This window comes from Stegostoma tigrinum, chromosome 14 (assembly GCF_030684315.1).
Source record: "Stegostoma tigrinum isolate sSteTig4 chromosome 14, sSteTig4.hap1, whole genome shotgun sequence".
In the NCBI taxonomy this organism is placed as follows: domain Eukaryota; kingdom Metazoa; phylum Chordata; class Chondrichthyes; order Orectolobiformes; family Stegostomatidae; genus Stegostoma; species Stegostoma tigrinum.
In genome coordinates, this window is record NC_081367.1 from 11,249,919 (window position 1) to 11,261,763 (window position 11,845).

At 41.4% G+C, this 11,845-nt stretch overlaps 1 protein-coding gene across 8 annotated transcripts in view; it reads right to left on the reverse strand.

Annotated features, from left to right (window-relative positions):
• Positions 1-6,866, reverse strand: part of LOC125457907 (NACHT, LRR and PYD domains-containing protein 3-like) — a 52,982-nt gene extending 46,116 nt beyond the window's left edge. For 3 of the 8 annotated variants that reach the window (XM_059651003.1, XM_059651000.1, XM_048542686.2), the window contains exon 1: positions 3,178-6,863. The gene's annotated coding sequence lies outside the window, so the exon portion shown is untranslated. Of the gene's footprint in view, positions 1-3,177 lie in introns of all 8 variants that reach the window. The other 5 variants (XM_059651004.1, XM_059650999.1, XM_059651001.1 and 2 more) reach the window with 4 other exon arrangements.
• Positions 6,867-11,845: the final 4,979 nt, after the last annotated feature.

Consider the following 11,845-nt stretch of genomic DNA (forward strand, 5'->3'; position numbering starts at 1 on the left):
AGGTGAGCTCATACATGGGAAATATGAGACAGTCAGAGCTTTTGAACAAACTTCAAGAAAACTCAGAAATCCTGAAAATAATCGGTTTTAACTAGGGATTCTAAATTGATGGTATCAGGCTGTTTGCTTGCAATCAAGAAAGCAGCAAGGGAAAGTCCAGCAGTGATGATAAGGTGTGGAGCTGGATGAACACAGCAGGCCAATAGAAATGTCAGCTTTTGCGCTCCTGAGATGCTGCTTGGCCTGCTGTGTTCATCCAGCTCCACACTTTGTTATCTCGGATTTTCCAGCATCTGCAGTTCCCATTATCTCTGATGCAAGTCCAGCAGTGGAAGGCAATTCTTACAATATTGCACAACCGGTGGCATCCCACTTCAGGTTTTCCACACTCCTTTTGGCCTGAATAAGAAAAGTTTAACATTTATGTTATAGGACTTTATTGGCCTTTTGAAGTATGTTTCAATAAGTGGAATGGTTGTGATGTGTGCTTTCATCAGCAGCAGGTTGAAATGCTAATAGGATTCTAATAACGACATAGTAACCTTGTATTCGCATATTAATAAGTGACTGTCTGAATCAAAAGAGTACTTTAGCTACTGAAACAGAGGGCACAGTTACTGGGCAGAAGACAGGAATCATGCGGAAATGGGAAGACATGTTTTTGAAGGGAATTTTAATTGCATGGTCATCACATTCAAACCAACCGTAAAGGGTTATGGTTGTTTCTTCTGATTTAAATATAAATGGTTGAGAACTGTTGGACAGTTGACTAAATGCTGGATCTAGTTATTATCCACTGTTTCAGGAGTTTACCTGAGTTCTTTTAGCTGATTTCCTTTCATGAGGTTTGCAGTTCACATTGTGGGTTTCAATTGTTTATGTGGCTAATTTTCTTCTCACAGGTTTGACATCCTGTGATACTTTACAAGGAGGATGATTCAAATTTCTTTTGTTTCAGGACCTTAGATCCCGCTGACACATAGACTTGATTATTATCTCCCCCACTCCATGTCCCCCACCACCTCCCAATTCCTTACATCAGGCTCAACTCAGGATTATGTTTAAAACTGACAAATTAGAAACATTTTTTCAATTTGCAATGTTTGCACCGTTTTTGTGCCCACACAACCTAAGTGCAAATTACTGTAGATGCTGTAAATTTGAACCAAAAACAGAAAATGTTGGAAATTCTCAGTACATCTGGTAGCATCTGTGGAGACAGAAATAGAACTATCATTTCAACCCAAGGACGATTCTTGAGAACTGAGGGAAAATAGAAATGCAATGGCCTTTAAAAAAGCGGAAGGAGGAGATGGGAGAAAGAAGGAATGAGGTCTCTGATAGGTTGGAAAGACAAAGGTCTTACAACAGGTTTCCTGGTCTAAAAAGCACAAGGATCTGTAGTAAAGAAACAAAAGGCTTGTCCAGTGTGGCTGAGAATGATTTAAATTATTTAAATTAGGATCTCACATTGCAATTGGCAGCCTGATCTAAATTTCTTCTTCCTGTGTTTCTCAGTGGTCAGGAAATGCAACAGTGAAATGGAAATAGAGATGGCTGCACTACATTTCTTGATTTTTATGGGTACTGAATGAGCAGAAAAGTAGATGCTGATATAGCTATTGATGAGAGGAGGTACCAGGTGATGTACCCATTGACTTTCCGTTACCATGGCATCTACTATGTGAAGGTGGAGGATGGCCCTTCTACAGGCTAGCTGCCTCATCATAATTAAAGGCCTTGTACCTTTGCTAATGGCATTTTATCTGTAGTGGATGCTTCCTTTACAGTGCGAGATGATCAGCTTTTGAATCCTGCAGAGTTCCTTGCAGACCTAGGGGTTGGGTGGGTACAAGATGATATGAATTGGGAGTTAGATAGCATAGGAATGATGTGTGGGTTGGAGTCTGAGCATGGAATGGGGGACATGTGTTGTGGTGAAGTGTGTGGGGTAGGGTAAATGTGTGTGGGATGCTGTGGGAATGTGGAGGGGTGTAGGAGTATGTGAGGTAGGGGATGTGAGATGGGGAATGGTGGAGGGCCTCCTAATTGAGGTATAGTTTTGGCTTCTGGTTGCACCTCCTGGCAGTAATGGGCATCCCTGAGCAACATCCCCAAAGCCTTTACTAATTAATTCTCACCACATTGCCCAGGCTAGCAAATCTTAGAAGTCCCTTTAAAGGGACAAGTCATTGAGTCAAATAGGCATAGAGTCATACAGCACAGAAACACATTCTTCAGCCCAACTCATTCATGCCAACCAGGTTTCCTAAACTCAACCAGCCCTATTTGCCAGTGTTTGGCCCATATCCCTCTAAACCTTTCTTATCCATGGACCTGCCCAAATGTTTTTACCACTTCCTCTGGCAGCTTGTTCCATATATGCACCACTGTCTGTGTGAAAAAGTTGCCCCTCACTTCCCTTTTAAATCTTTCCTCTCTCACTTTAAACCTATGCCCTCTAGTTTTGGACTCTTCTATCATGGGGAAAAGAACTCAGTTGTTCACCTTATCCAATCCTCTAGGTTTCTCTGTTCAACAACACTTCCCAGGGCCCTATCATTAACTGTGTAAGTCCTGCATGATTTGTGTTACCAAAATGCAACACCTTGCATTTATCTTAATTAAACTCCATCTGCCATTCCTTGGCCCACTGGCCGAATTGATTCAAATTTTGTCGTACTCTTAGATTCATTCTTCACTCTCCGCACTACCACCAATTTTGGTATCATCCACAAACTTACTAACTATGCCTCCTATATTGACATCCAAATCATTTGTATTAATGAAAAACAGTGGTCTGAGCACTGATGTTTGCGGCACACCACTGATCATAGGCCTCCAGTCTGAATAACAACTCTCTGTCACCATCCTCTGTCTCAGGCTGTCAAGCCAATTTTGTATCCAATTGGCTAGCTCTCCCTGGGTCCCATGTGATCTCACCTTGATAACCAGTCTACAATACATAATCTTACTGAAGGCATTGCTATAGTCCATGTAGACAATGTCTACTGCTCCACCTTCATCCATTTTCTTGGTCATTTCTTCAAAAAATACAATCAAATTACTGAGGCATGATTTCCCATGCACAAAGCTGTGTTGACCATTGCTAATCAGTCCTTGCCTTTTCAAATGCATGAAGATCCCTGTCCCTCAGAATCCCCTCCCACAACTTACCTTCCATTGATTTAAAGCTTGCGGATCTGTAGTTCACTTTTTTATTTGCAGCCTTTCTTAAATAATGGCACAACATTAGCCACTCTCCATCTTCTGGCACCACACCCATGGCTATTGATGATATGACTGCAAAAACCAAAAACAAAACTGCAGATACTGTAAATCAGAAACAAAAACAGAAGTTGCTGGAAAAGCTCAGCAGGTCTGGAAGCATCTGTAAAGAGAAATTAAAATTAATGTTTTGGGTCCAGTAATCCTTCTTCAGTTGAGGAAGGGTCACAGGGCTCAAAAAGTTAACTCTGCCAGATCTGATGATATAAATATCACTACTTGAGCCCCACAATTTCTTCCCTAGCTTCCTACAATGGCCTGGAATACACTTGATCAGATCCCAGAGATTTGTTTACCTTTACGTATTTTAAGACCTCCAGCACCTCCTCTTCTGTAAAATGAAATATTTTCAAGACATCACTATTTATTTCCTTGAGTTTCCTAGTTTACATATGTTTCTCCACAGCAATAACTAACATGAAATATTTCTGTGGTTTCAAACACAGATGGCTTTGTTGATCTTTAAGTGGCCTCTATTCTCTCCCAAGTTACTCTTTTGACCTTAATATACTTTAGAATGCCTTTGGATTCTCCTTAACCTAATCTGCCAAAGCCCTTTCTCGTCCCCTTTTTGCCTTTTTAATTTCCCCCTTCAGTGTAATCTACACCCCCCCTATATTCCTTAAGGGATTCACTTGATTCCAGCTATCTACAAATGACATATGCTTCCTTCTCTTCCTTGACCAAAGCCTCAGTATCTCTAGCCATCCAGTGTTCCCTACTCTTGCCAGCTTTGCTCCTCACATCGACAAAAACATGCTGTCCCTGAACTCTTATTATCTCATGTTTGAAGCCTCCTACTTGCCGTACTCCCCTTCACTTGTGGACAACCTCCCCCAGTCAACTTTTGGAAGTTCCTAATATAATCAAAATTGGCCTTTCCCCAATTTAGAATTTATAGATCAGGCCTATCTTTTTCCATAACTATTTTAAAACTAATAGAATTATGATCACTCATAACTAACACCTCAATCACTTGGCTCATTTCCCAAGAAGAGTTTGGGTTTTGCCCCTTCTCGAGTAGCGCTATCTACAAATTGATTAAGAAAGCTTTCTTGAGCACACCCCACAGATTCCTCCTTCTCTATGGCAGTCCCAGTTTATGTTTGGGAAGTTCAAACTTCTTACTTTACAACCCTATTACTATTACAGCCATCTACAACTCCCTACATTTTTGCTCTTCAATTTCCTGCTGACCATTGGAGGTGTCTTTCGTACAATCCCATCAAAGTAATCACCCCTTCTTAGTTCTCTATTACACCCGTATAGCCTCACTAGACAATCCTCTAGGAATATCCTAAGTATAGCATAATGTTTTCCCTCATCAAAAATGCCACTCCCCCTCCTCTCTTGCTTCCCCTTCTATCTTTCCTAAAGCATCCGTACATCGAGCCACCAGTCTTGTCCTCCCTCAGCCATGTTTCTGTAATAGCTATGATATCCCAGTCCATGTTCCTATCCATGCCCTGAATTCAGCTGCCTTACCAGTCAGGCCTCTTGCATTGAAATAAATGCAGTTTAATTCATCAGTCATCCCTTGTTCTCTGCCGTACTCATGCCTGCCTATTTAACTTGCTTTCTTTAACTTCTGTACCAGCCTCAACCTTCTCTCTTGTCTCACTACTGCTTAAGGTCTCACTCTGCTGCCAGACTAGTTTAAAATTTCCCACGTAGTTCCAACAAATCTCTTTCCATGATATTGGGTCCCTTGAGACAAGGCGCCTGGTAGTAGTTCACCAGACTAAGATGGGCACAAAACATAGCTGATGGTCAATAAAAAGCTATCCCTAGATTTCCAGCCCATTGTTGCGGCAATTATATCCCAACAAAGTCCAGCCTGGCAACTGACTTTCAGCATGAGACTTGTGGTCACTGCCCAAGCTCAGAACAAACTGGCCTTCTGATAAATCTGAAAAATCTGCCCTGACCACAAACCCCAAGATCCAATAGTTACAATCAACAATTTACCCTTCCAATCAGTTCAAAGGTTTTATTATATTGGGGTGATCCCCTCCAACATCACATTGGAGAATGAGTCACCCACTGTGATGGGAGAATGTAATCATCTACTTTGTTGCTCCTTCAAAAAATTCGAGCATGACATTTCCTTTTGAAGTTATACAGATTATTCTTTGTTACACTTTCTAATTATACAGATTAATCAGAACAAGATCTGTATTTGCTCTTCTACCAGGCTGTGACTTAAAATTACTTGCATAATGATTAATCTGTGTGTTCATTTCAATGTGTTCTGAAGAGTCTTACAGAAAGTTCCTTCCAGAATCTTGTTTTTCGGTTGCAACTCACCCACACTGTGGCATTTATGCCCAGTGCTGGGCAGCTCCTTGGTATGGTTGTATGGTTGCTACTGAATTCTACAACCATAAACAAGACAGCCAGAACACTCAGTAACCCTCTATGCGTAAAGTGGGGGAAAATATGTTTCATAGGGAGCATGTCAGACTGCTTGATTCTTGGGAGTGCAAAGAATGAAAGTAATAAAGGTCCTGGCACCTAAGGCACTGAGTTGATTCTCATATTCCAATTAATAAATAAAAGGGTCGAATGCTGTGTGGCAGGGAAGCTGGGGTCTGATGGATGAAAGCATAATTTTGTCTGTAATTACCCCCAACTCACAAACATCACATACAGCGAAACACAATTATCAAGTGACAAGTTTAAAGCTCTCAGTGGTCAATACACGTTAATGTTGTGGAGAAAAATGCATTTTCAAACAGATTTCCCCAGAATCCGAGCATCTTTCAAAGTTTCCACCCAATTTTCAGGTAATTTGAACATATTACTAGAGTTTTGAATATAGTTTTAATATTTAAAAGAAAAGACTTATTTGCACATTCATTCATTTGCTCAATTGTGTACTACTTTGTTTTCACGTTTGACTTGGAGGACAGCATTACACAGCATTTCATAAACTATATTGTGGGGGTTCCTTAACTGAGAGAAGGTCGAAAAACCACTGCCTCTGGCTCGGGCTTGTGCGGAAACATCTACTTCTTGCTCTTCTGGTTTCGTACGGAAGTTTAGAGTCGATTCCCAGAAGCAGCGTCGGCGATTGCAGTGGCTGTGGGTCAGGTCCAAAGAGTTCAGAGCCGTGATGTGCAGTGGGACTCCGAATTCACCCCGGAGACTGTTCCTATCCGCCTCATAAGGCGATAAACTTCCTACCTCCTGCAGATGGACGAGCCCAAACGGTGGATGGAAAGTTTCTCAGGCCCTTCGTCCGCCCGCTCATTCAATGAATGACTGTCCCTGGTCGCGGGCGCGCACCGCAAACACGCTCACGCGCGGCGGCCGTTTGACTTAACGGTCAGCTGGTGCTGCGCGCGCTCGGCTGGCCGAAGTTTGGGGGCCGGAGCCTTCCTTGAGCAATCCCACCGCCCCCCACCCCCCCCGAGCTCCTCCGCGATCCCAATGCGACGCGGAGTCGGGCAGGCTGGGAAGGAGAGCACAGAATGTGAAAAATAAAGGAAAGAGAAGGTGCCAACCGTCACCGGGGCTGACAACAGCCACGACCACGGACACGCACTGCCCCCCCAGCCCATACCCACTAAGACCCACATTATGGTTGCAGATATGTGTGGTGTTACTCTCTGGTGCCCCGTGAGGAGTTTGTGTGCAGCAGACTGGTAAGTGAGACTTTGGACTCTCCGGCCTCGCAGTACAATAACCTGACAGTGACCCTTGACCCTTGGGAGCCCATGTGTCAATTTCTTTGCCTCCAACATTCACAGAATGCAATATCAATGTTTCAGTGCCTGAATTCAGCAAGCATTGAGTAGCGCACTGTCCAGTTCATACCCGTGTCACGCACGTATACATATACGAATGACCGAACATTCAGCCCAAGTGGGATTAAAATTGTGATCAACCTCTCTGATGAAGGGACTAGGCCCGAAACGTCAGCTTTTGTGCTCCTGAGATGCTGCTTGGCCTGCTGTGTTCATCCAGCTTCACACTTTGTTATCCTTACTCAGCCCAAGTGGTCCATGTTCATGCTTCATCTGAGCTTTCTCTCATCTTTCCTCATCTAAATTCATCACTGTAATTCTCGATTCTCTTCCCATGTACAGCTTTGCCTTGAATGTATCAATAATATTTACTTAAGCCACTCCATGTGACCATGAGTTTCACATTCTCATCACTCTTTGGGTAATTAATTTATTCTGAATTCCATATTGTATTTCTTAGCAACTGTCTTGTAAGGATCATCTTTATTTACCCTCAAGAAAGAAAGCATTATCAATGAATTCATTTTCGAAATCCTTCATAATTTTAAATGCCTCTTATCAGATTGCCACACAGCCTTTTCTGAAGAATGACCTAAGGCTTGAAACATTGCACTGGTGTTGTGAGTTGCCAACGACTAGATAAGGCTGGAGGGCAGTTGTTTAGCCTGAAGCTGAGACATCCGGTGACTCAACTATAAAAAAATTTCGAGAGTGGCACTAAGTGACCAACAATGGTATTTCTGTGGTACTCTTTTTTTTTATTGGACCTCTTTGGACTCTTTAGGATTGGGTTGTTGAAAAATTAGCCCTGTAAATGGGCAAATGTGGAATGTGTCCAGCTTTTGGCACTGAATATTGGAAACAATGTCCCACAAATGATGTATCCCTTGGTTGAATTATCAATTCAGCTCCTGCCAATTTTGCAGGCTGTCTAGACTTTATACTTACAAGGTGGAGATAATGGTGTGCTAGCAATGTCCTTGGAATAGTAATCCAACATCCAGATTAATTTTTCTGGAGCACAAATTCTTATCACTGCTGCTGGTGGAATTTAAATTTAATTAATAAATCTGCAGTAGAAAGCTGGTCTCAATAATGGTGAATGACAAGCATCGTCAATTGTGGCAAAAATTTATTTGATTCACTGATGATCCTTTAGATAAGAAAATCTGCTTCCCTTACCTATTTTGGTGCACGCGTAACTCCAGACCCACAGCAATGTGATTGACTGTTAATTGCCCTGTGAAATGACATAGCAAATCAAGGAGCAACTAGGGACAAGCAACAAATACTAACCATACCATAGTCTGTGAATTTTTTTTTAAAAGTGATGAACTATTGAAAAAATGAATTAAACTGCAGATCACTTATTGTTTCTGCTTGAATAGACTGGTGAAAATTGCGTTCATAGACAAACTTGCTATTTAGCAAATTGTTACGTTCCAATAAAAAAATGCACATTTTCTAAATATTTTATTTAATCATCTCATTCCAATATAACCAATTTAGTTATAAACAGATGACAGTGAATCAATCAAAACGTATTTTCAGAAATGTTACAATCTCAATGAGTAAATACATGTATAGTGTAATTGAGATAAATAACAAGCAGCCAAATAGTTTCGCAGTCAATGAATTACCTGTAAAGGATTGTCAAAGTTGTAATGGGCAAATAGCAGAACTGCACACAGCGTGATTCCTTGAACAGCAATGAGGCAAATTTCTACATGTTTTTGTTCTGAGGGAAGTCAGTGGACATAGAATCTTTTGCATGGAGCTTGACTGGTCTCAGTTTCATACCTTATTCCAAAGATGACATCTGTGATTGCAGTGCACCCTTCTACGCCTGTCAGTTCAAATTGCATGCTGAAATGGTAGCTGGAAAGGTGCTTGAAGCTACTACATTCTCCTTATTCAAAGATAAAGAGCATTATTAGCGAGCAAATGTAGGTACCATAAATAACACAAACTGAATTGTTTTCTTTCAAACTCAATCCCCAAACTAACTGCAGCAATTACACTTACAGCAGAAGTTCACTAAGTTCTGCCTGAGGGTCATTGCTTCTGGTCAAGCTGCCTGACATTTTGTAGCTGTCTCCTGGTGCCCACATTCCCATCAACATATGGTTCTTGTATGCGTTTTGGCAGCCATTGGTGGACAAGTAAATGAAAAAAGAATTCTTCATTCTGAGCCACAGATCTCTTACAAATCAAGCACAGATGTTTGTCCCCGTTTGCATTTGCAGTGATATTTTGCCTTGTTATTGTTTGTTGAATTATCTTTATTGTTAGTATTTTTGAATTGTCTCCATTTTTTTGGTTAGCTGATTTATTTTTCCTAGTTGATACCTGCTAGGTAATCTCTGCATGTTACCATTTATGTCACAAATGACAGGCTGCTGAGGATAGTGTGTGAATACTACTTAGGAGGAAACATCCTTTGGAAACTAATTTTTTTGGAAATTAGATTTACTAAAGGTCTGAACTTTCTTGTGCAATCTTCCACACTGACACTGTATTTTCCAAGTAAGCCTTGATTACTTGTGTCAAAATAGTTTCCATTGAATGTACCATTGAAGCCCCCTAAGCAACATAAAATACAACAGGGTATGGAGGAGATATATAGTAGAAATTGAAGCAAAATGTACCATAAAGAATTATCACTTAGAAGGCTAAGACATGGCAACTAGAGCATGATGGTTGGTTATGGTCTAAAGTGGTTATGGTCAAATTCTATGAAAACACACAGCTTTCAATTTTTGTTGTCGTTCTCCAGATGTGAGCAATGCTGAAAATGAAACGTGCATTACACATCCGCAGATGCCGAGAGAATGTGATGGTGGATATTTGGTCCTGTCATTGAGAGCCTTGCTAGACCACAGCAATGGTACACCCTGCCTAGTAGACTCTATAAAGTTCTCCTTGTGTCAAAGTTGGGAGAGCTGCCTTAGAGATTAATCAAGCAACAAGCTGATTTAATCTCACTCAATGAATCACACTTTTCAACCAATATCCCAGCACCCTTCATCACCATTCCTCCACAGGTCTGTCTCACCAACAGAACTGGCCAAACACAGGTACAGCCTGGTGGTATATAGCTAGGATGGAGTTAGCATGGGAGTCCTCAACGTTGACTGCAAACACCATGAATTTTAATGGCTGCAGGGCAAACATTGACAGTTAAATGCCCTGAAGATTACCACCTACCACCATCCCTCAGTTGATGAGTTGTACTCCTATATGTTGAACATCACTTGGAAGAAGCATCAAGGGTACCAAGGCCACAGAAACCCCCCTGGATGGGGTACACCAATGTTTATTAATAAGAATGGCTTGGCAGTACAATTACTGAACCAGCTGGCCGAGTCTGGAAGAACATAATCTGTCGGACTGAGTTTGTGGATTAAGAAATCAACAAAAGGCCAAAGCCTACTTGACCAGCCCTTCAATAACCCGATACAAGTGCATCCATCAACTGCATTCTCCACAGCTGTACGTATCTGTCTGTTTGGAAAATGACGTTGTACCTAGTTCTTGGAAATGAAGTGGACCAAGTAGATCAAGTGTCAGTGTGGTATCATTTAGGAGGCAGTGATCATTGTAATGTAAGATTTAGGATGAAGCTAGAAAAGGACAATTTCCAATCCAGAGTTAGAATAACTAACTGGTGGAGAGCTGACTTCAAAGGGGCAAGAACAAAGCTGGGTCAGATAAATTGGAACAAATCATTGACTGGAAACACTGGAACTGAACAATGGGCTACCTCCAAAGAAGAGATAATTCGGGTATATTAAGGTTTATTCTCTTAAAAGGGAAAAGAAGTGGAAACGCTTCTAGAGCTCAATGGATGAAAAAGAAGGTGGAAATTAAAATAAAGAAGAAAAGATGTGATTCTGACAGATGTCAGGTAGCTAATACAACTGAAAATCAAGAAGAATCTAGAAGATTCAGAGGGGAGGTAAAAAGGCTTAGTAGAGAAGGAAAGAGGGCTTACAAAAGAAAACTGGCTGCCAACATAAAGATGAATCCTGAAGTCTTCTATGGGCACGTCAATAGTAAAACGGTAGTAAAATGAGGACTGGGTAGTAGATTAGGGACCAAAAAGGGATTTACACATGGAGGCAAGGGGCACAGCTGGATGTTAAATGAATACTTTGCATCTGTGATTACCAAGGAGTTAGATAGTACCCAGGCAGTGTTGACAGAGGAGGAAGAAGTATTGCTGTCAATACTAAAAGTTGACAAGGCACCAGGACTAGTTGAAATGCATCCGAGGATACTGAAGGACGTAACACAGGAAATTGCAAGGGCACTGACTATAATTTTTGAGTCTTCCTGCACTGAGGTGAAGTGCCAAAAGACTGGAAAATCACAGACATTTTGCCCTCACTCAGAACATTGTAAGGATAAGCCCAGCAATTACAGACCAGTCAGTTTAACTTTGGTGTTGAGGAGGCTTCCAGAAACAATTATTTGAGGTGGAATTTGGAATCACATGGAAAATGGTAGCTTGTTTAGGAACATCCAGCATGGAATTCTAAACAAGAATCATGTTTGACTAAGTTTTGAAGAATTAACAGAAAGGATTAATAAGGGAAATGCTGTTGATGTGGGTGTATGTGGACAGTGTGGGTTCCATTCCTGCGTTAGTTGAGGTTACTGTTCAAGAATCTCCATCTCAATCTCACCCCTTGTCCGAGTGTGGCGGGCCTCAGGCTAAACCACCACCAGTCAATTCTGTAATGACAGAACATTCATATGGTCTGGTAAAACTATGGTAATGTTACCTTTACCTTTACATGAACTTT